This window comes from Falco punctatus (genome assembly GCF_963210335.1).
Source record: "Falco punctatus genome assembly, chromosome: 10".
NCBI lineage: Eukaryota > Metazoa > Chordata > Aves > Falconiformes > Falconidae > Falco > Falco punctatus.
In genome coordinates this window covers 15,082,313-15,106,468 of record NC_137590.1, presented here as the reverse complement: position 1 = coordinate 15,106,468, position 24,156 = coordinate 15,082,313, and the positions used below count along the sequence as shown (strand labels likewise).

General features: G+C 51.2%; 1 protein-coding gene across 10 annotated transcripts in view; it reads left to right on the top strand.

The window, feature by feature from the left end:
* Window positions 1-24,156, top strand: part of OPRL1 (opioid related nociceptin receptor 1) — a 103,068-nt gene that overhangs the window by 3,173 nt on the left and 75,739 nt on the right. The window contains exon 2 of one of the 10 annotated variants that reach the window (XM_080405189.1): window positions 22,236-22,376. The exons of the other annotated variants lie outside the window; for them this stretch is intronic. The gene's annotated coding sequence lies outside the window, so the exon portion shown is untranslated. The remainder of the gene's footprint in view (window positions 1-22,235; window positions 22,377-24,156) is intronic. 10 annotated transcript variants of the gene reach the window in all.

The following is a 24,156-nucleotide window of genomic DNA, read 5'->3' as shown; positions in this document are numbered from 1 at the left end:
GGGAAGCAGAGCACATGGGCTGTATGGCTGTTTTGCTTGGGGAGCAGCAGCAGCTTGTCCTGCTGAAAGCGTTTAGCTCTGGGACTTGCTGCTCTCTCCCTGCACTCACGGCGGTGAGAGGTAGCTAAATGATGTCTCCCATATCACTGCCAGCATCTGGGCCCTCTACATCAAAGTTATTACTGGTGTAGTGTCTCAAAATGGGATAACTGCACAGGCTCTGACCCTTCACGTAGAAGGAGGGGGGAGTTTTGGTGGACCCACTTCAGCATAGCTGTGATATAGCTGGGATCCAAATCTGGCACCAAACCACTTGTAGAGCAGGCTGGTCATTAGGAGGAGCTTAGTGTTTGCAGGGTATTTCCATGAGAGCTCTGCAGCCCTTAAAATCGGGTGCACTGCTTTCATTGTGGATTTAAAAATGTAGTATTCAGCCAAGCTTTGGTTGGTTAGTTTTTAACAGGGATTTAAGCATTTTAAATCCTTTCAAAGCTGTAAGTAAGAATCGTAATTTAAACTCTTGCAGACAGATGTCATGGGAAAAATATGAAGACTATTTAAGAGGCAGCCTGCCTGACTGCCTGTCTATCTATCACCTTCTAATCAGCCTGACATGTGCAATCACCTTTCTCTTTCAAAACACTATGAGGCCAGGTCTGCACAGGCGTGTGTGGAGTGACCCGAGTTTCCCTGGGGTCCTGCCCAGTGGTGGGCACAAGCTGATGCTCAGCCTCGCTGCAGAGGAGCCTGTACCTGCCGACACCTGGCGATGCAGGTTTGCTGTAAGGGCGGGGTACAACCCATGAAGCAAACACCTGCAGGTTTGGTGGAGGAACTTAGCCACCAAGGCGCTCTTCCCTCTGAAGTGGGTGGGACAAGGGAAGACATTTAACTTACCACCAGATAGAGTTTCTTCCCTACTTGTCTGGGGATGAGCGTGACATTTGCAGAAACTCAAGTGCCCTTTGGAAACAACCAACACAAGATGATAGTTCGCTTTTTTAGGTGACCCAATTGTATTTTGCCTCGCCCCCCCCCCCCCCCCCCCCCCCCCCCCCGTTGTAGAGAACTAAATGATGCTCAGCCAAGTAAATCTCTTACTTGGTCAAGCCTTTCCAGCTGTCCTTCGCTCCTGGGAGCATTTGCCTTGTATGGGAGCCACGGCTTCCATAGAAACTCCTGTTGCCTTGCAGATGTGTTTGGGAGGAGGCAGGAGGAACCAGCAACTTGGGCTGTCACACACACATCTAATTCTGGCATTGCGGAGGAGGTCAAAGGCGACAAACAACATGGGGGTGGCACATCTGACTTCGGAGGCTGGATTTAAATGAGTGAAAAAAATGTGGCCCGATTACTTGTTTGAAAAAGTTTGGGAAAATTATTTTTAAGGGATTTTTATAGATAAATGAACTGAGCCTAATTCTGTTTTAAGTAAACCATTGTGTAAAGTAAACCATTAAGTAAACCATGGCTGCTGAAAGGCCCTTCGTGTCAGTGGTGGTTTAAAAGAGAACCTGAGTTTGTTGGGTGAATTTAATGAGGGTCTGGGGGGTCTGAGTGAAAAAGCGCATTGCAGAAATTCCCAAGGCACCATCATGGTGAGCTGCCATGGCTGGAGGAGCATTTCCAGTAACTAGTCTGGTGTCTTTCTGCAGCAAGAGATGAAAGTGCCCTTTGCCTTTAGCTTATCAAAAAGATTTGATTGTGTGCTTCAATAACGTTGCACAGAAGTAGGTAGATCTATAATACGGCAGAGTAAGGCTTCGTAAGGACAAACATCTGGATGCAAAAAGCAGATGAGTTGAAATTAAAGACAAACATTTTGCATAGCAAGAGATTTAACCACTGGAGCACTCTGCCAAGGGGAGTGGGGAATTTCCTTACCTCTTGGTAATTCTGAGTTAAGGCTGACCACCTTTCTGGAGGTGCTTTTATCCATCACAAGTTCCTGGGCTCAGCACAAAAATAACTCTGAATGGGAGAAAATGGAACAGTTTCTTTTGGCCTTGAGGTCTCAGAAAGATTGGAAAGGGCAAGGCACACTGTAAACCTGCCTTGTGTTACTGAGATTATTGGAGAAGAGAAAGTGGATGTGGAGTCCAGGCTTTGCTACTGACTCCCTGCCATGCTTTTTTGCTGACTGCGGTCCATGCCATAGCTGCCGCAGCCCATCCTTGGGTGTCAGGAGGGTTAATCAGTGTTTGCAAAGTGCTCTGGGTGAATGCTTTGGTGAGGAGGGAGGGCATCATTTATTACTGCAGAGATTGGAAACTCCCTGATGTGATTATAACGTGTAGTGATGGAGGCTATTTTTATTGTATGTTGTGAATATTTCCTTGTATGGAATCACAAGGAGCTTGCTTGTGACTTGTAGCTCTGTTGAAAGCTCTAGCAATGAAGTTCCCTAAGTCTGGCATTCCCAAGCCAGTGCTGTATACAGCAGTGTTAATTAGCCTTGGGGGGTAATGCATAATAGTGATGAGATAACGAGTAACTGAAAATGCCTCTGGCCTCTGCTCTTTGCAAAGAGAGAAGACAGAGAATCGGGTCTTCTCTGTGTCCTCGCACCTGGTGTCTCGCGCCTGGAGCCAGTAGTCCCCGTCTAAGTGGGAGGAAACTCTTTATTCCTTGTTAGTGATCCAGACTGCTGCTCTGCAAACCCCCTCACCATTGGAGCTGCAGATATGTAGCTGTTAACGAGTAGAAATGACATTAAAGAGGAAGTCAACCTTTTGCACAGTTTCCTCTTGGAAAGTGAGTGTTACTTCTAATTATAGCGATTGCGATTTTTCAAATGCTCTCCCAGGGACCAGAACGCCAGGGGTGGGGAGGGACAGCTGGAAATGCAGACGTATTGCTCCTCTCCATTGATTCATGTTAGTTATCTGAAATGGGAACAGAGAGTAACAGTCTCCTACGATACCAGCTTGGCCGTTCTCCACACACTAGCCCTGGTGTTGGGCACGACTGTGTCCCTGATACGCACCGGCCTTGATTGCAGGAACGGCTCTCCCAAGTTGTGGTTGCTTTTCAGAGCAGCTCAAACAGTCTCTTTTTTTCCCCTCTTCCTCCAGTGCTTGAATGCTCTGGTTTCCTTTTGAGGTGATGGGTTAGAGCTGTGTTACCAGTGATTTTGTCCCAAGGCCAGACCCTCCTGCAGAAGAGCCATCGTCCATGGACGAGTTGAGCCTGCCACCTTCTGGTCAGACTCTCCAGGACTAACCACAGCTTGGGGCAATGAAGCCTGGGGGCAAAATGCTTGGGTGCAATGCCCGGAGCACCATATGCGCCCTTCTTCCTACCCCTGCCTGGGGGGGGAGAAGACATGGCTCTTCCAAGTCCTGGAGATCAGAGAGGACAATACGGCAGGAGGAGGCCAAGAGGTCTCAGTCTCTCCATCAGCTGTGCTCCACGTGGGGTTCCAGTTCCCAGCTGAGTGGCCACGGAGCTGCTGTCACTTCACCGTAGCTGTTTTGGCAGTGCTCTGAGGTCCCTCTTCCCCCTCACCCTGACCCCAGTGGTCACTTCACCATCTTGGGGTTTTTCCCTGTGGCTCCCCTGTGGGGTGTGAGCCTGGGGTTCCCCCTGTTTTGCAGAGGGGGAGGACTGAAGCTCAGCTCTGTCCCCTTTGAAGTGCTTGAGTTTGGTGTCTAATGGTTTGGGGATGCAGATTTCCTGTGTGGCCAATGGAGGAGAGATGGACATCTTCTGAAGTGGGCCCAAACTGTGCTCTGGAGGCGAGGCAGGGCCGTAGCTGTGGTCTGGCTCTGAGCCTTGCCTGGTGTCCCAGTTCTGGCCACCTGTTGTCCCCCTCGGTGGCTAATGCTGGACTGTTGTCAGATGCTCGTTTGCAGTGGGAGTTCACAGAGCCGTGCCCCTCCTTCCGCGCTGTGTCTCTGGGTAATCTCATTGCAGCTACACTCAAATACCATCTCTATGGTGATGACTCAGAGGCATGCATCCCTGCTCCGGGCTCTCTCCCTGTCCAAATTCGTGTCTCAGAGGAGCTCCCTGACATCTCGTGAATGTCTCACCACCCGCTCAAGCACAACGTGCCAAAATGAGAGCTTTTAACTGCTCCTTCTCAGCTGAGTGTTTCCCTGAGCTCAGCAACGCCAGGGCACTGCTCCTCTGCCAGAATCTGAGTGCTGTTGTCTTCTTCTGCCTCCTACTGCATCTTCATTTCCTGGCCACCTCAAGGGCTTGCATAACCTCACTAAGCCTTTCCTAAAGCTAAAACTCCCACCTGCTCTTTCATCACATCTCCCTCCGCTTGCTGCAATATCCCTTTTTTGGCCTCAACAAAAGGATGGGCCAGTTTGCATCTGCTTGGGTGCTGCTTCAGGCATTGCTTTCCCATCTCTCCTGCTTCTCCTGCCTCACCCCTCTGGGCTGCCCTCATGCCCACAGCCACCCGCTGCCTCCCCTTGCTTCCCTGTTGGCTGTGCCGGCTGCTGGAGCTGCAGCCCTTCTCAGCCCTTGTGTCTTGGTGCCAATCCTGGCAATTATTTCTTAATAATAATTCAGAGGCAGCTTTGTTGGTTCCTCTTCTCATCATCACTAGACCATCAGGCTGCTGGCATTTGAGCCAAGGTCCTATTAACTAGCACAAATGGGAAAACACCCTACCTGTGAGCAGGGAGGAGGCTGGTGGTTGGACAGGGCAGAGTATTTCCCCAGTCTGGGACTTGGCTTGAGGGCTGCCCAGCTGTGCCTGGTGGTACCTGGTCAGGAGGCTGGGAGACATGGTGCTGTCACGGGCTGCTGGCAGCAGCATGCTGTATCCCTGACAGCCCACTGCGCTGCCCAGGTTTGGGATGGACCAGCAAAGGGATGGGATTTCAAGTACAAATAAACAGTCCTGGCCCCAAGCACAGAGGACATGGCTTTTCCTTACAGCTGCAGGAGCACAGCTATCCCAGAGGTTAAATAAGCCACTAAATGAGGATTGGCAATGGGAGACAGCTTCAGGGCAGCAAGCTGGGGGTAGAGCTGTTGCCTGTGAATGTGAACAGAGCGAGGCTGGGAAGATGGCTTCTGCCCCAGGGTTCCTGCTGTCAACAGGGGCTTGCTGCACTGATGGGCATTAATGAAATGATGGAGGGTCCAGAGCTGGCTGGACTCCTGGATCTGGTCCCCCACGGTGGGTGGTGAGGAGGTTGTTTCTACCAAGGTGGCATGCTGCAGAATGGCTCTGGAGCAGCCTCAAGGCAGCTTGTTGCAAAGGGGACACCGCAGAATCAGGGCAGAGCTGCCATGGTGTCCTGGAAAGGTGTTGGTAGAGCCCATCTTTGCAATTTCCCTGTCAGCTGAATATTCATTTAGGCAACAGCAGAAAGCTGTGATGGGCCTACTGAGATCTGCAGCGCCTCTGAAGGCAAAGGCAGTTCTCTTTCCATTAATTTATTGGTGCTGGGTTCCAGCCTCATCTCTGCTCACACAGAAGGATAAAAGCAGCTCCTTGTTCTCATCTGGCAGGAGCAAGGCAGGTATGTGTCAACAGGAGTTTTACACTGAGATGTGAAGAGCTTATTTCTAAAGCAGCTCATCCCCAGCTCCCCCGTGCCGGTGCTGATGTGCGTCCCCGTGCACCGATGTTCGCAGCAGCTCTCTGAGCCCCCATGCCATGTGCCTCATTGCAGCTCTTGCAAGAGCTGCCCTTCCCAGGTGAGCATTCCAGATGAAGGACGGTTTTAAAGTGGCTGCAGAAAAGGCACGTCTACACCTTTTGCTGTGATCCTTCCTGTTATCTCCTGGGGAAAGGTTCAGTTCAGGAAGGTTTTATTGATTTCTCTGAGATTTAAGGATGGAAACAGTAACGCAACCTTACTGCTGGTGAGCTGTGCTCTTTCTTCATTCCGCAGATCCTCCCAGCTGGGATTTCTCCGCATTTTCTCTGTCATCAGTGGGTATCAGCTATGGCACAGCAAAAGCAGCGTCAGGTATTTGTTTTTCCTTGGAATTTGTCCTATGGCCATGGCCTGCTTGGGGTTAAAAATAGCTGCTGGGCCATGGGCAGTTTGCTTTGCAGCACATAACACAGCACAGTTGCTTGGAGACACAAGTCAGTGACGCAATCCCACTTTCGGAGAACTTGACTTTGGGCCGTGTGATGCCACCCCAGAAGTCAGTAAAAATGTTGGATGGGAAATTCCCATACATTCCCAAATCCCCAAAATGTTCCTGCAGTGCCAGCCTGGAGGGGTGCTGTGGGTCTGCCTGTCTCTAGCTGGGGAAGGGTACCGTGGCGTGGGCAGGTGTGCTCCTTGGGTCAGCTTTGCCTGCCCAGAGCCACTCACACCCCTGCGGTGACCTGTCTGACCAGCACCAGGACAGCTGAAGTAAGCCCAAACCAGTCAGGGTAGGGCTTTCTTGGCTATCTGGGGTCTGTGCTTGAAGCATCTTTAGTGATTATCTGAATCAACAAGATCTTCTGATTGTATCTTGACACAAATACCTCTGCTTAAGAGCCCCCAAGCTCCCCTTTATAGTCTTTTACATAAAGGAGAAGTAGGCTAATGGGCTCTCATGTCTGTCCCAGCCTGCCAAAGCTCTTCCCTTTCCTGAGACAAGAGTAGGGAAGTTTCTGCTAATGTTTTCCAGCTTCCTAATGCACAAATTGCTGCAGGATGTTACTTAGCATTAGCACCTCGTTCACAGATGTGAGCACTAAGTAAGACATATTCATCAGTCACAAGAGCCAGTTCTGCTGCTCAGGCAGCTCACTTAGTGTGAGTCAAAAGTGACCTGGCTCTTCTGACATATAACACAGATAATAATAATAAAAAAAGCAAGGTTCCTTGTTAAGCATTACATTATCTTCCAGGAAAGTGCTCTGGAGGTTGCTTTCTCATGCTTTGTATGAAGGCAAAGCAACACAGCTTGCTCCAGGATGGCTCCCTCTGGTCCCTTGCTCTGCTGCTTGTAGGGCAATTTGTGGTGGCCAGAGCCTGTTCATATGGAAGGACAGGGCTGGATGCGGAGAGCTTCCCCTTGTCTTCCAAAGCCAGGAGCCACACCAGGCATGAACGAGGGCTGGGATACAGCTCAGGCAGGGGTGATGTCTGCAGGAAGGATGGCAGATGCTGCCCAGCAATGGGGAGCTGAGTGGTGTCCATCCATCCCCACTCATCTTCCAGCCAACGCCATGGACAGTACAGGCTCACACTGCCAGGAGAAGAAACTGGACCTAGGAGGGTGTCAGTGTCATCAGGAAGGTGCTGGCAGGGAGGGCAGAACAAAGGATGGTCCAACAGGTGCTCAACATGGAAAACCAGCTCTGCTGTGCTGGGGATCTATGGCTCAGCCCTTGCTGAGTTCACCCTGCTGAAAAAATGAAGGTCTTGCTTTTTCCACTGAAATTAATCCTTATGGGAATCTGGTCTCTGATGCAATGCTCCGCAGGAGATTTCTTTTTCCCATCACTCTGCTTATTTCAGCTCAAAAAATAAACAGAGGCAAAAAAGCAATAGACAGTAAAAATATCTAGGAGCTGCTGGAAGAGTTAAGAGTTTGCCGTCTGTGGGGAACGCGCCATGGGTAATGCAGAGTGCTGACTCAGCTGCCATACTTCAGCGATGAGAGCGGAGGGAAAGACTAAATAGTGCTGCCTTGTATTTTGGCTTGGAATTACATTAGAAATAACAAACATCTGAGCTCTGATTTTCAACTGACAGTATCTCTAAATGGGAGGGAATGTATGGGATGGGAACCGGCAGTGAATGGCCAAAAGGAGTATGCGGCTCCTACTGCAAGCGGAGGGTGTGTGGAGGGGCAGGGGAAGGGGCTGCTGGGGGCTGGGGGTGTCTCAGCTTATGGGATGGGGACAAAGGACCAAAGGAGCCTGCTGGAATATCTGTCCTTTAGGGACAATGGGAATTGCAAGCCGAAGGAGGAAGAGGAGGAGGACTGTTGTGTTACTTCACTGCTCTGTATCTGGAACGTGTCTGAAGTCTGGGCTCAAGCCTGAACAAGGGCCCAAAAAGCGCTTCGTGTCCAAGGTGCTTGGCCTGAGGCTCCTGCTGGTGCTGCTCCGCTGCCTGCAACAGGAGGGGGCTGGTGTCTTGGGGACTTCGGCCAAGCCCTTGCAAAGCCCATGGCTGGGACAGGCTCCTGGGTTTGCACCGTGGCTCCAGGATTAGCCCTGGGCTGCTTTGCTTCGGTGTTGCTTTTCTTACCACTGTACCTTTGCCGCTTCAGTGCTGGGTCCATTTCTCCCCTACTTTTGCCAACCCAACACAGACCCCTTTGGTGATAAAATCTGCATTTGAGAGATTTTTTTGAACTCTTTGAGTTTGGAACAGCAGAGAGGAGCGAAGAGCAAGTTTCCTTGAGCTGTAACTGAACTCAAAATATTCAGGGGAAAATTAATTTTGGGTTGAGTTGAAATCTAAAATATTTGCTGTGTTTGGGGCTTTTCAGGCAAAATGGAGAACAGTTTATTTCACTGTAATACACAGCAGCTCCCAGCTCCCCAGAAGTGTCTGGTTCCACTTGGAGGGTGCTGTTGTCCTTTTTTCTTCCTCTTTCTCTTAAATGGACACATCTTTTTAAACTGAGAAAGGTAATTTCAGTATAAGCGTGTTTCAATGCCATGTTTAACTATTTCCAAAGTAGGAGGTTAATTTTAATGCTACTGGGGCTCGTCGGCTGGGAGAGGGTCGTCACCTCTGCTCTTAGACAGTGCTGCCTGTGTGGTCCTGCAAGACAGCCCATCCCAAATGACTGAGTGCAAGGGATGAAGTGCTGGAAATGTCACCTTTTTTGTCCCTATTGCTTCAGCAACACATCTGTGCTGTTTGAGACAGCTCCATTTTGCCCTGGCTGCAGAATGGCTCCTGTCTCAGCTCGGGTGAGCTGGAGGTGTCTGATGAAAGGACTGATGCTTGGGGACTGAACAAAAATGGTGCCACTTTCTCAGTTGCTTTCCCCGTGCTCTTTTCACCTGTCCAATCTGCTTTTTTTCTCATCTTGCTCATCATTTTACCATTTCTGTAGGGCTAGAGACTTTAATGTTTTGCTGTAAGGCTCTAGAAAAGAGACATCTTTTGCTTGGAGAGCTGGATAAAGATGCGTGGCTCAGTCAGCATTCACAGGACAGCATTGTTGCATGCTGCTGATGGCTTCTGCTCACCAGCTTCTGCATGCTTTGCTGGGGCCACCCTTCGGGAAGCGCCGGGTGCTTGGGAAAGTCCCAGCCTCTGGAAATCAGTGGCATCGGGCTGGATGACACCGAGATGGCTGGTGCTGAGCCAGGTTTCCAGTGCCTCCTTGCATGTTTCTACCTGGATGGCCTCTTGGATGACGAGGGAATTTTGCCATTTTTGAAGGGAAGCTGGAGGCTCTGGAAGCACCCGTGCTGGCTGGGGATGTCAGCCCAGCTTCTCCGTGTTGCTTCTGGGAGTCTGCAGGAGGCAACATGCTCCTGTTGCATAAACCTGGACTCAACTGCTGTGGCTCAGCTGTGGCTCTTTGGAAGAATGGAAACAAAGAGAAGCATGAAATGGGAAAAGCATCCTTTGGGTGTGCCAAGAAAGCTACATGAGCCAGCTGAACATCTCCAAGAGCTGGTGACAGCTGGCCTGCAAGGCTGGGGGACCTCCTGCCTGTCACCCCATGGCTGACTGGTGTGGGAGTGCTGCTCTGCCTTGCAGGCCCAGGAGGAGTAGCTGCCCATGGCCATGGGAGCTGGCTCAGCCTCTGTGTTGCTTTTTCTTCCAGGTGTTGTTTCCTCTGAAAGCTGTTTGTGGCTCTTCTCCATCCCGGAGAAGGCTGCCCAGGGAGGTGGTAGAATCATCATGTTCCAAAAATGTGTAGATACAGTGCTTAGGATGTGGTTTTGTGGTGATCTTGACAGTCCTAGATCAACAGTTGGACTTGATGATCTTAAAGGTCTTTTCCAACCTAAATGATTCTGTGGTTCTATGAATCTATGATCTTCCTCTCTTCTGGAGGGTTTTTCCTTCACGCCCAGCAGAACACCCTTTTGAACATTCTGGATCAGAGAGGCACCAGGGGGAACTCCCCAGAGGTTTGATGTGTGAGGCCAGAGAAGGCAGCGTCAATGTTACCTCTGTGTGAGAACTGATCTCCCAGGGAGGGAGGAAAAGAGAAGCTCTGCAGGTGCTTGTTGGCTTCGGGGTGGTTAAAACAGATCCACGTACTTGGTGTACTCAGAGTGGGCACGGCTGGGTCCCAGCGGTGTGCTGGGCAGTGTGACCTGCAACTCCAACGGCAATAAATTCAGAGGCAGAGCAGGTTCACCTCCATCTCCTCTCTTTCCTGACTGTAGTTTCCTGTGGCGAAGCAATCCATTGCTTTGATGGAAGTAAATGCATAGCAGGTGCATTTCTAATCTGAAACCTGATTTATCCTTGGAAGCTCTGAGAACGGGTCATTGGGACATCTGTCTTGTCTTGGGGACGTATGAATAGACGGATTCAGATACAAACATAGGCCAGGTATTGCCTCCTAAATATGGCTCCATTCACCAAGAGATGGATTCCTTGGTGAGTGAATTCCATAATGAAATGAGCTCGACGAGGCAGGCAGTAGAGCATGCTGGACATAATAGCCTGAGTGAAAGAACTAGCCATGTATAGGAATTTTAATTAAATCTGACAAAGCCTGAGAGGAAAAGGGGAGAGACTGAGGCCAGCTGGCATAAAGATGCTGAACAGGCTGAGTTTGGTGAATACTGTTGACCTGCTGCAGTTTAGGAGGACTTCCATGTCTCTGGGTGCATGGGCCAGGGCTACGGGTCCTTCCACCGTGCTGCGTCAAGAGAGATGCCAAAGTGAGCTGTAACCATACTGTGCTTTGTACAAATTCCTTACACCTTCTTTGGAAGTAAATTAGCACCGGGAAGCTCTGCCCAGTTTCTGGCAGCACCAGGAGGATGGGGTGTGAAGGGAAACGCTGGCGGGAGGACGGACCATGCTGCTGCAGGATTTTTGCCGCTTCCTCGTGGTGCAGATGGGGTTGATCCACCCGCTGCAGCCCCCCTTGATGCTGTGTTTCCAGGCTCATTTTGGGATCCTCTTCCCTTTGCTGTGTACCCAGCTCAAGCTCCTGAGGGAAGGCAGGGCCACACAGGACCTGGGAGCAGCTCTGGCACCCAGAGCCTCATCACTGCACAGAGCTTCGGTAAGATTGGCCTTAAAACAAGAAGAGCTGCTGCCTTTGCACCAAGCCTGCTGGGGACATGCAGACCATTACAAGCTGGAGCTCAGAGGCCAGCTCCACCGTCAGTGTGGGCAGCTAAACCAGGCCAGAAGTGGTGCCGGGCAGGCGGCACAGGCTCAGCAGTTGGCTGCTATGTCAGCAAGCTGGGAATAAACTGGGAAAGGGCTGTCAGAGCTGCTGGCCCATGGAGAGTGCCTGGCTGCCTTTGCTGAGCTCTCTGGGGCATTTGACACACGAGTGGAGCCAGCTTTAACTCCCCTTTGGGCTATTAATGCAAACCGGCGAGGCATCGGTGATACATTTTAGTTTAGCTAAAAAAGCCTTCAGAGTGATGCTGAATAAGTATTACAAGGCCATTTAATATTTTTTTTTCCAAACACAAGGAAAATTCAAACCAGCTGGCAGAGCCAGTGGTTTAGAGCCAATTGCAGCAGCCCCTGGGATTTCCCTTGCATGCTGTGTCTGCCTGGGGTGAGAGGCTGGGATGAACCAGGTGATTTGGGCTATGTCCTGGTGGTGTTGCAAGCTGCAGCGGCTGGTGGGAGGCTCTGCTTTCCCTTGCCCTGCAGTGAAGCCCTCTGCCATGTGCACAGAGCATCATGCTAGGTGTTTTACCTGCTTGGGATGAGAATGGGTCCTTACCCAAACAGGGGAGCCAGGGGAGCAGAGCTGAAAAAGGCAGGAGAGATGCTGGAAAGATGCATTTTACCATGTGGATCCTGCTAGCAGCCAGATATATCCCCAAGCATCACTCACCTTGCCTGGGTGCCCAGAATCTTTGGCTCTGCTGTTTCCCTGCCCCAGCAGATCCAAACTCTTGATCTCTCTCCCTTGCCCTGAGGAAACTCACTTTGATATCCTGGCCTGGGGATCTGCTGCTATTTCCCAGCCCCAGTGGCTTTGGGGCTCCTTTTCTGGCTGTTTAACCCAGCTGGAAGGATACTTTGGGCACTGGTTGCACATCTGCCCTGGCTGTGGGAGCCCAACCTGCCCCAGCCCTGCCTGGCTGTGGATCCAGCCACCTGGTACTTAAACTGGTTTCTTTGCAGCTTGCGATGCTCCCTGTCCAGCGACTTATGGTGAGACGTGTCTCACTAGTCCTGAAATACATTTTTTTTCCTAAGTACAAGTTCCATCCTGAGTAACTCTGCCATCATGGCAGCTATTGTATTGTGCAAAGTAATAAAACTCCATTGATTAGGCACAAAATGAGAGCAGTGGAGGCTGGAAAGAGGATGCACATTGAACAACTGCAATGTCCCCTGTAGGATGTCATGTTTCGCTGGCACTAGCACTGCCCACAGGAGGGGTCAAGGCTCAGCTTTCTGCAGCCCCCCCATGGGGCTCTCCTGGTGTCCTCCAGCCCTCCCCGTGCCTCTGCTTGGCCTTGAGCTGCACACGCGGACGAGGCCACGTCCCTGGCGCGTGTGCCAGAGCCCATCTTCACATGCCTGGAGCACTCTTGAAATAATTGTGCCCAAACATTTTGTCTAAGCTCTTTGCTCTCCCTTCCCTGCTAGCATCCCAGCTCTGTGGTATCCCTGGAAAATGCTGGCTGTCGCTGTGGGACAGGCTCTCCTGCCTGCTCTGTCAGGCGCCGGTTGGTTCAAATTAACTTTGCAAGCAATGCTCTGTCTCATTTTCTTCTGACTCCAACAACCTCCAGGCTGCTCAGCGCCTGTGTGGCCTGTCCCCCTCTGCGCCTTTGGGACAGCTATAATGAAAATCATTCTGGGTTGAAAATCACGGCCTGGGAGACTGGGCTTCTCCTCTTCTCACCAGGAATGTGGCTGGAGAGCCCAGGCAACTGAGCGGAGGAAACTGGTTTTTGGGGACCAGGCAGGGATGGGGAGTAGGGCTGGGTGCAGGGCTTTGGGAAGTGTTGTGGCTGGGAAAGGGAGATCCCCTGCAAAGCTGAGCAAGGCCTGAGTTTTTCTTTTCTGCAAACCACGAGTTTGGGCTAGATATGGCAGAGAGGCCAGGGTGCAACTTTGCACCAGAGCAGGCTGCAGCCACCTTCAGAAGTTACCTAGCAAACTCTATGCCTAGGACAAACCATGGCACAGGGCACAGCCTGGGGGGTCCCAGCACATCTCAGGTACCTGCAGGGGTTTTAAGGAGAGCTGGGACATTCTTGGAAAGCCTTGATCAATGAGTGCCACACAGGCTTCCCATCAGTCCAGCAACACATGCGTAACAGCCTGCTAATCACCAGCCCCTACATCCCCACATCCCCATCCCTAGCTTGCACCAATGTGACTGTGAGAACAGGTTCACTAAGGAGGGGATTTATTGGCTGGAAAACCAGCAAAAATCCTCAGTCTGCAGGGGTGTGATTGACCCTTGGGAGGGCAGAGGGGGCTCCAGTGGTCCATTTGGGCAGCTCTGTCAGTCAGGAGCATCCCTGCCTCTGTGGCACTGCAGGCACGGGTCCACACAACACTGTAATTACATTTCACATTGTTTTGCACACACTGTGAAATTAATGCTCCTGAAAATGAGGGCTGGTTTCGCTGGAGAAGAGCTGAATCTCAGCCCGGCAGAGCCTGGCCTCCTTTGCTTGGTTGGTGGAAGCAGCAAGGTGGGGTTAGCAGAGCTGGAATGTTCTGTGCTGCAGTTTAGCAAGGACTGACCGAGCGGGCTGTGCTGGCTCCCAGCTGTGTGCCTGGCCCCTAGTCAGCCCCATCGCTGCACAGGCTCGTGTGTGGCCTCAGCCAGCTCTACCAGGGGACAGGTCCCACTGCCCCACCGGGCTCTGCAGCCTCCTGGCATGGTCTCCCTGCGGCTTTAGAAGGAGAAGAGCATAGCATCGGTTGGGAGCACAGCAGTTCTCTTGGCTAACGCAGAGAGTGGAGATTTCAAAAAGCTAAGAGCTGATCTGCTAAGTGCTTCGGCAGTGCCTGGTGTATCCGCTGTACTCCACTTCCTCTGGGCATCTGGCTGCCTTTCCCAGGGGAGTGGGTGCCACTGCGCTTCAAGCAGAGGAAGGAAACCAGGAAGGTAGAAAGGATGCTGCTCTCTCCAAGGCTGGCTCAGGAGCTGGCCAAGAGAATTTCTTTCTGAAATACTGGCACAAGTTGCAGGGGAAATCACTCAGAGAGGAGAGGCTGGCTTATTTCTAGATTTCTCCTGAGTTTAGGTAGCTCACGTTTATTGGCGGCCAGTCAGGAGAGTGTGTTTGTAACAACTGCACTCTGCCAGGAGTGGAACGTGGAGAATTAACCAGCACGTATCCTCTGTAGTGGCTCTCAAGGGGAAGAAATCCACTGTCAAGCACAGCCCAAAGCCCAAAGGAGCAGAATGATTTCACTCCTGCATTTTCATCTCCTTTCTATCAGTGATGGACTGGAAGCACCCATGATGAACTTGTCATGATGAGTGATGAGCTTTGGGAACAATTATTTCTGCACATGTTTCTTGCCAAAAAAAAAAAAAAAAAAGAAAAAAGAAAAAAAGGACAAAAAGGAAAAGAAAGCTTCTCTTTGAATTTTCTGGGTCAGGGCTTTGGCTGCTGTTGGTTATTTCAATTTATGCTTTTCTCCTTAATAAATACTGCCCTCTGTGGAAATGCGTGAGCTCGGGAACTTTGACTTGCTCAGTCCCTGCCAGGGCTCTGCCACCAAGTCTCCTTGTGATGGATTACTCTGTGAAAGAGTCTACAGATGCTGTGGTTACATATAACAACAGGGAGCTGGTTTCTGTGGTCGAGGAAGATGCTGTCTTCCTGGGATTTGCCTTGGATAAAGCTCCCCCAAGGCCTTCCCTTCAAGTTGCGCAACCCGTTGAGGCCACCCCAGATTTGCCTGTTTCTTTGCATAAGCACTGAATGGAAGCAAACATTTTAGCAAGCCCCTTTGGACACGCTGCTCGGCGAGAAACTGGGCAGGAGAGCCAAAATGCACGTTGGCTGCTTAAATGCAGGGAGATGGGCTTTGGTCAGACCTCTCCTGGCTTAACAGTGTCTGAGGTGATAGAGCTGTTTATGAAAAACGAGCTGCAGAGATGGTAATCTCTGGACCCTTGACAAGGGGAGCTCCAGATGAATGGAGATGTGGAACTGCATGGTTAAAGCCTCGGGGTGTCCCCTGCCAGACCCTGGGGCGATGGTCGTTTGCTGGGCTGAGCTGGGTGGGCTTTGCCACTCTAGACAAGGCAGAGCTGCTGCCTCCTGACCTCTGTGGGGCTGTTTCCATCAGCATCTGCCTACTCCATTTTTAGCTCTTTTTTTCATCATGAGATGTGGTTGAGATACAGATTTCCAGTCTGGGGCCTCTTATTTATATACAGATTGTTGGGGCAGCAGCTTCCCAGAAGGGTGGAGCCCACCTCCCCTCTCCTAAACACAAATATATGAAAAAACTGTTGCTACTTCAGAGTGTAGAGCCATCCTGCTCAGCTGTGTTGTGAAATCAAGTAGCTCAAGTCCTCCCTGCTGTAAACAGCCAATGTCTGCTGCAAGATACTTTCTTTTTCAATTTGCAGTACCTGGACAAAGCAGTCTGCCGGGCTGTGGTGAGATACAATGCCCATCCATCAGCTGCTGTCGCCCTACACAGAGTCTTGCTTTATCCCAGGGAATCAATCCTGCCTAATGTATAAATATTAGATCTGGAGTCTCAGCTGTAGAGGAGAACGCGGAGCTGTCAGATAAGCTGCAATTAGCGCATTTATCTACTTTATTTTCCTGTCGTTTCCCAAACTCCTTTTGCCTGCCTGCTCTTAATACACGTTATTAAACCTGCACTAAATGTTGATTAAAGAAGCAGAAACCCCAGGTGTTTGTTAGCTAACGCTGCTGTGAGATGCACTCTTCAACTGCCTTGTGTAAATTTTAATTTTTAGGGGTTTTCCTCCCCTTCTGAGTACAGTCGTGCCAGATAAATGGCTTGTTAACAGGGGATTAGTGGGTTGTCCTTCTGATTTGCTTTCTGATTTGCTTGGCTGCACCAGAGGGGTGACTGGTAGTGTCTTTGCAGTTAGCTCCGCTGTCTTGGAGAAACATTTACCCCGCTTCACCAAGTGCTCCAGAACCTCTTTAAGCAAAATGCTGCAAAAGAGATAGATATATTCTTATTAGTCTTGCAAGAGAAGCCACAGCAATCAATCCCAGCTCTAGACTAACTCCTTCCCTTTGTAGTTTGGATGTTTAGAAGTAATTTGGGGAGTAATCACTGCGAATGGCAGTGTGGAAGTAAATGCCTGCAATAAAACATTGCGGGGGTGACTGTTATCCTAATGATATTTCCAACAAACATTACTGAAATATGTTTTCTTCTCTAAAAACGGCAACAAGATTTTAATGTTCTTAGTGCTATCATGGAAATGGAGTAAAAATTAGCTGCGTTTGTTCTGACATGGTTTTTCTGTATTATTGCAGTGGTGAGGTGGGTTCCCCACTCCCTACGACCCTCCCTACCCAGGAGTATGGCATTATTCTCTGCTTCACAATCTGCTCGTGTTTTATTTCATGTTATGAAGACCATTTCCATTAAACCAATATAAATAATTGCTATATTCTTTCACAGAGTAAACACGAATGTTGCAAGCTGGCAATAGCATTACAGGAAAAAGCTGCTGGCCTGATCCCAATGGCCTTTTCTCCTTTTTTTTTCAGATGGGTTCATCTCTTATTCTTTGTGAATAATTTATCCAAGCATGCCTGGAAATGTTCTCTAAAGAAATTACGACTGTCTTAAAACATCTATGCCAGTGCTGCCTGTTGGTGCTGGAGAACATTCCTTTTGCCCTTCCAGCCAGAGTAGTTTTCACTTTGTGTGCGAGCAAGCCCATGGTGCGGTGCTGGGATGCACTGGGATTTCGGGAGAGGAGCCTGGGAGGGTCGGGAACTCAAGGTGGGCAGTGGTGCCAGGGGAAAGGCGCGTGGTCCATCCAGTCATCATCTCACTGAAATTTGGGAGGGTGGCTGAGTTTTGTGGTGCCTCCAGTGCCTGCTAGATGGAATGGTGCATGTGTGTCTGGGTTGCCCTCTCTATCTAGGCCACTTTCTAGAGATTTCCAAGGACAACCTTTCCTGTAACCAAACATTTCCAGGGTAATTCAGTTCTATTTGTAAAATTCGCCCTGGAAAACCAGTGTAACTTCAGCCTCGGCATCTCTTGACTGAACTAAACTGCTTGCTGCAGTTTTGTTGAGTACACAGAGCAGCAGAGCCGAGTGTGTGGGGTTGCAGGTGGGCCTGCTGCTGCCTTCTTTCCATGGATGGGTGTATTTTAAGTGCCACTGTTTGCAGACAGAGCCCATGGTGGCCAAGTCTCTCCAGGCAATTGCTTCCTGTTATTCAGCATTTGCAGACTCAAGTGGAAGGGATGGAGAAGCGGTGCCAGCCATTGCTCTTGTAATCATGTGTCTCCATCTGGCCAAACCTGCCGAGAGGGATTTGAGGCCAGAAGGAAAAACTCCCCAAGCTCATAATCAAAGCATCTGAAATCCCAGGACATTGTGAGGTGTGAGGAACACAATGGGGGGAAGATCTGGCGGGGGGCTTCAGATGTTTGCAGTGCCTGGTGCTTCTGCTAGGAACTCAGCCAAGCTTCATCCTCCATCAGAGGCACAGCAAAGCCCTACAAAGCTACACAGTAAACACTTACCAATTAAATGCTGCATAAAATGAAAGACAAGGTGTTCAGCCCTCCTCAGTCCCTGCAGAAGGGTGGGCTGTTGTCATTAGCATGTTAGCAGGACTCTGCTCTTCCCTAAGCAGGGGAGCTGGCTCTTTGCTTGGTGGCTCGTAGCAGCTACTGGTGTTTGGGGCTGCTCTTTTCATTGCATGCCTCTGTCAGATGCAGAGCTATTAAGGCAGGTGATTAAATGTGATGCCTCTCTATTGATCCTCTGCTGCTTCCCAGAGCCAGAGCTGACGTTATCCTCTTTGGATATTCATAGCGCTGCTGCTGAGAGCCGGCTTGGAAATCCTTCCGGACAAAGGTATCAGCAGCCGTCTGCTGCCTTCTGCAGCCCTTTCAGCTGCCAGGCTCCTGTGCTGAGCTCCTCGGCATCGGGAGCCATGGGCTTTCGCTTGTCAGCGCGTGAATGATCATGGTTTGACCCCAGGCCAGTGGTGATGGTACGTGGTGAGGAGGACATGTCCCGGTGCATCAGCCCACTCTGCATGTGGCTCAGGCTCCCTCTGGCTCCATGCAGATGGGATGCTGACATCTTCCCGGCAGTGGCACTGGATATTGGACAGGCTGGGCTCCCTGGGACATACCTCTGGGGATGATTTCTCACTTCCCACTGGCTGCAAATGCCACTTCCTAACGGGTCATATAGTTTTGCCTTTTCTCACCAATTTGCCTAATTTTGAATGGAAACAATCCCCCATGAAGTGATGCTGAGGGAGCCCGAGTGACACATCCCTCTCCTATTTGTCATGGGGTAGCCAAGGACAGAAGGGGAGGCCTGAGAGCTGGCAGGTTATTCTCCAAATGTACCAGGAAAACAACCAAAAATTGTTTTTACAGCGTTTTTTACTAGGTGTTTGGTTTGCAGCCAGCAACCTAATGCCTCCCTGAGTTTAGCTCTGTCTATTCTGCAGTGCAGTTGCCCAAGAAATCAATGGCCTGACATACTTTCCTTTGCTAGAAAATACACTTTTGCTTGAGCGAGTGTGAAAACTGAGAGCTCGCCAAAACTCGTGCAGTGCTGAGGGAAGGCTCTCCTGCTGAGTCCAGCATCAAAAGGAGTCACAGGACAAAGACTTTGCTCTTTGACTTCTTTTCTGCTTGCAGGGGCCACAGGGCTTTGAATACTGACCAGAGGGCAGTTTAACAGAGGGAAGTGTTTTCTATTCTCTGCCTAAAAATAACCTTTTTCTAGTGCCTGCCCACCTGAATTTGCAGTCCAAGCTGATTTTCTGGCTTTCTCTAGCCATTGCGATCATTCATAAAGCATCAGAAAAGCCCTGCTGCAGCATCTGGGCAGCACATTAATTTCTGCGTGGATGACATGGCTTTGTTGGGGTGTATTTGGCCTGGCTGTGCAACGGGACCATCTCTGCGCCTTTGCGGACTCCTCTGAAAGAGGTGTCTAATCCTTTCCACTTCCTTGGTGAGTCCCAGCCTTGCTGGGAAAGCCGAAACATCAATATAACTCCTGACCTCGCAGCAGTATCCCTCAGTCGGCCAATTGTTTAATACTTGGAGAACAGCCACCATAAAAAATAACAGAACAAAAGTCACAAAAACAACCTCTGAATTACCCTCTTCCTTGCCCGTGTTTTGACATGTGGTGGTGATTTCCAGCACTGCCCAGGCAGACTCACTGGAAGCAATAACCACTGGCCCCGGGGGCTGCCTGCGGCCACAAGGGTGTGGTGATGGTCTTTCCCCAGACAGATGATTTTTTGAAGCGTTTTTTGTAGGGTGAAATGTCTTTGCATGGTTGTCCACTGCAAGCATGGATTTTGGGAAATGGTGACTTTCCTGCAGGGAGAAACCCCCTGGATGTGGGTCTGGGGTTTGCTCTGCTATTGTCAGCCCTCTGCCATCGCAGAGGAGATTTGACCTTGGCTCGCGGGATCGCTGCTACTGCTGGCATCTCCCACCCCCTCCGCCTGCCTCCTGCAAAGTCTTCTGACTCAGAGCCCATCTCCTTCTGACAAGTTCATTGCTTTTTTCCAGAGCCTTTCCAGCTACCAAGGGAATGGCTTTCATTTTGAGGGAGAAGCAAGGAATACTTAATGCCCACGGGAGTGAGTGAGCCATCAGCTGGGACGGCTGCAGGGCAGGGCTTGTGCAGGACCACTGCTGCATCCCGCCTCCCTGCTCCTGCTCCAGCATGGAGAAGCACAGGAATGCCCTGCTGCCGTTCTGTGAAGGGCTCACTTGTGTTTCCAGCTCTGCTGGGGAGAGGATGCAGAACTGGGGAATGAGTTTGGTGCTTCAGTGGTGGTTTTGTTCATGGTGGAGCTGACACGAGCTCCACAGCACCTACTGGGGTCTGCCGGGAGCTGGGGCAGCAGGAGTGCGTGCAGTGCCTGGGGCGAGGGGGATAGGAAAGCTCGAGAGGGTTTTGTCACTTCTATGGCAAGTCCTATTGGTGTCCTGGGCACAGGGTGCTGTCAGCCCATCAGAGGGACATGCAGGCTCCCAGATGCTCATTTTCTGGATGGATTGACAGCTCTTGGCTCCAGAGCCCCCAGGAGAAGGAAAGGTGAGCACCCTGGGCACCCTGCCACCTCTTCTGTGCTCAGTGGCAGCTGCTTGCCTGGAAAAAGCACACACTGGACCTTGAGATTCATCCTGCTGTCTCTAAGAGGTACTTCGCATCCTATCTCCTGCCCAGCCGCGAGCTTGTTTTCCCCCTGCAGGTCTGGCTGGCTGCTGGACAGAGTGGATGTGCTCTCCCCAGCCCTGGCACCCCAACCATCTCATGGCAGCACACCTCGGGGACACACATCCTCGCTTTTTGGGAGGATGCTGAGGTCATTAATCCACTTTATTGATTAAAAGACAAAACATTTGGAATTTGAGAAACTGTGCCCCAAACCTCTGCAGCCCCAGCACTCGGCACCGTGCCTTTGAAGTTGCTGTCAGTTTACAGTATCGAGCCAAAAATGTGGTGTTCTTAGAGAAAAAAAACAACAGTGCATCTAGAAAAAGGAAGAAAAAAGGTGTTTGCTCCTTTGCCACATTATAATTGGAGTGTGATGGGGAAGTGGTGCAATGAGCAGAGTGCTTGTAAATGAATGCTGCATCCGTGGAGGGGGAGGCTGTTGACAGGAGTGCTGGCAGGACTGTCATCTTTGGGACCAGGGTAACAGATCATCTGCTTCAACAGCAGGGTGAAGGAAGGCAGCAGGCCTCTGGGGAGGAGTGAAACCAAATAAAACCTCAGAAGAAAGGAAAGCTGGTAGCCAAAACCCAGAGCCACCCCTTTCTTCAGTGCCCAGAGCCCCTAAAGCAAACCTTTAATCATCCCAGATGGGAAGCACTTGCATGGTGGCAGGAGGACCGCGGCCTGGGCTTCCCTGCTCGAGGCCAGGGTTTACACAGCGATTAAGATCTCAGCTGGGGAAGAAATCGGCTCAGCAGATTGCAGGGGAAAAGATCGGAGACACTTAAGAGCTGCTGCGTGAAACCTGTGAGCTCTGCCTCATGCTGGATGGCCGTGCATGAGAGACAGCAGCTCTCAATTTGAGCTGGATATTTTCCAAGTATCCAAAGGTTTTGGAGAGTTGATTTTCATTACCGGCAAGGCTCCGGTTGCCTGGGCAGTCCTGCAGCGCCAGCCTGCTCACCGCAGGTGCCTCCTCCCCAGGGGCTGGGAAGATGCTCTCTGAAATTTAACTGCAGCGGAGGCGTCGCTCAGGCGTGCCCCAAGTAATTTCCACTCCTGGAGCTCCATGGGGGCTTTGGAGGATGTTTAACCTTTTCAGGGGAAGAAGTCATTCCCAATGCTATAGAAACAGTGAGAGGTTGGGCTCAGCTACTCGCCTGGAGCAGTGAAGTCTATGGGAGCTGCTGGTTGGGCCAGCTTGCTGTCCCCAAAGGATCCCAGCTCCCTTCTCCTGCAGGCTGGCAGGTGGAGGGAGTGGGTGAGAGCCAGCCCCACACCTCAGCACCAAAGTGTGCAAGGGCTGAGGTGAGAGCCAGCCCCACACCTCAGCACCAAAGTGTGCAAGGGCTGAGCTAGAGCCTGGCTTGCTCGGTGTGAGACAGTGGGAAAACAGCGTGCAGGGGGGCAGTTGGAGGAGCAGCTTGGAAGCTTAGCACAGGCATTTACTGTTCTGCAGAGCTGCTATGGTTTTTCTTTTCTCGGCAAATAAGTGCAGAATCAAACACTTTGCATTCAGCTCTTGGCTGCACAGATAGCCAGCTGCTGAATGCAAAACATTGCTCAGCCCAGCTTCCCTCTAATCTGGCCAGGTGGCCGTGACCTGGAGAAGCTGAAGTCCTGCTCTTGTCCTCCCCTGAGACCTGCTGGATGAGCAGGTGGGAGTTTTCTAAATGCTTTTGCAGTAGCTGAGCTAATGCAAAATGGTGTTTTTTCCTTTGCCTTTCACATGCCACCCCTTGCCCTTGTCACTGCAGTTCCATCCTACCCGCGGCACTGGTCTGGCTCCATCACTCACCTTCTCCTGCCCTGCAGGCAGGGGAGGCTGCAGATCTGGTCGTGGTTTGAAGAAGAAAATGATGGAAGAAATTCTTGCTTTGAACAGCTCTGCCAGAGTGGTGAGTGGTTCACTGAATTCAGCTCATTACAGTGCGTTCTCACAAATTTCTGCTGCCCTCTTATCAGACCATCAGCCGAAACAGGTCACCCTTTCAGCTGCCATCAGAGCTGCCTCGCACCTCCGCAGTCCAGGCTTTGGGTAGCTGCAGCCTGACTCACACTGTGTGGGAGAAAGTAATTATTTCAGCCACAGCAAATTGGACCAGTAATAACCTTTGCCTCTGTAACAGCAATGATGCTCCTTTAAAAATATATTTTAAATTGATTTTGGATAATGAGTTGGGCTTATCAAGGAGTGGGCAGCGGAGGGATGAGGAATGGGTGGCTGGGGAGTAGTGCAGTGGAAAGGAGAGGTGGCTGTTGTGTCCCGTGGGGAGGGGTGCAGCGGGCCTGATCCTGCAGGCAGGCACGGGCAGGGCACGTGCAGGCACGGACAGGGCACAGGCAGGGCATGGGCAGGTATGGGCAGGGCACGGGCAGCTGGTCCTGGGACACAAGCAGAGGCAGAGCAGCACCGCTTGCAGGCTGGGCTTACTGTGGGTTTCACCAGGGGCTGTTTCTTTTTCTTGGAGCCTGAGCAAGGGCTGTATCTGGACAGGGCCTTGGTGAGCATCGGATGCGCACAGAGGGCTTTCCTTCTTCCTCTTCCTCGTCCCTTTGCCAGCTGTTTCAGCAGCTTCCTCTTGGTTCCCTGCCCACACCCTGGCATGGTGCGGAGCTGTTTTGCTGTCCTCAAGAAGGAGCAATTGCCCTTTCCCCAGAAGTGTTCTGCTGTGAGCCAGCGGAGAACATTTGATGGAAAGCGAGCTGGATCTGAAACTCCAGTGACCTCCTCTGCGAGGATTTGTTAGTCCTCAGAGCTTGCAGGAGACATGGATGAGACGTTCAACGTGAGATTGCCATGTGCCACTGCAGCATTTCAAGTGCCTCTGCTCCCAGCATGGGGAGATGCCTCTGTTCTTGGCTCTTGCTGGGAAGAAAATGCAACAATGCTCTCTAGAGGCAGAAGAAGTCAAGAAGAGCTTCGCTTTCCCCGGCTCTGCCTTTCACGGTGACCTCACTGCTCTTCGCGGCTGTTTATTTCCCATAGAAACAGCAATTTCTGAGTATTTTAGCCTCTTGAGTTGCAGATTGGGTGCTTTGCTTCCCCCTCCCTCCACTCAAGACAACTTGATATAACTATTGCGGATGCTTGGAGGAGGGCTGGGAGTAGCGGGGGGCATTTTGGGTCAGGATGGAGCTCTGGGATGCAATGGCTGCGCAGGGTGATGGAGGAAGGGGAAAGGGCTGGGGGAGATGGGCTGCAGCATGGTCCAGCCTTGCTCTGGGGCAGGGAAAATCTTTGGGTGGGATTTTGGGAGGAGAAGGGCTTCTAAAGGCTAATTAACTCCAGGTGGGAGCAGATGCAGCTGTGGGGCTGCACTGGGAAGGTAGAGCTGCACAAACCCAACGGGGCACCAATTGGCCCTTAATAAAAGCTGGATGGGGCACAGGAGCTGGTTTGGGAGGGTGCTGGTCTCTCCTCCTGGGCAGAGCAGGCAGCAGCTTTGACACTGGCTCATAGATGTTTTGGGGCGTGAAGAGGGAACTGGAGCTCTGATCACCAGAGGGGCTTTCAAGTGGGTGTGGGGCTGAGCCTGGGGAGGTGCTGGAGGAGCTCCTGGGATGCTTTAGCCAAGGCTCAAGGAGGCTTTTGAGGGGCAGCTCAGGAGGAGCTGGTCCAGGTGTAGCTCCTGAGGTAGGGGCTGGTGGTGGGGATGTGCTGAAGCTGTGGAGATG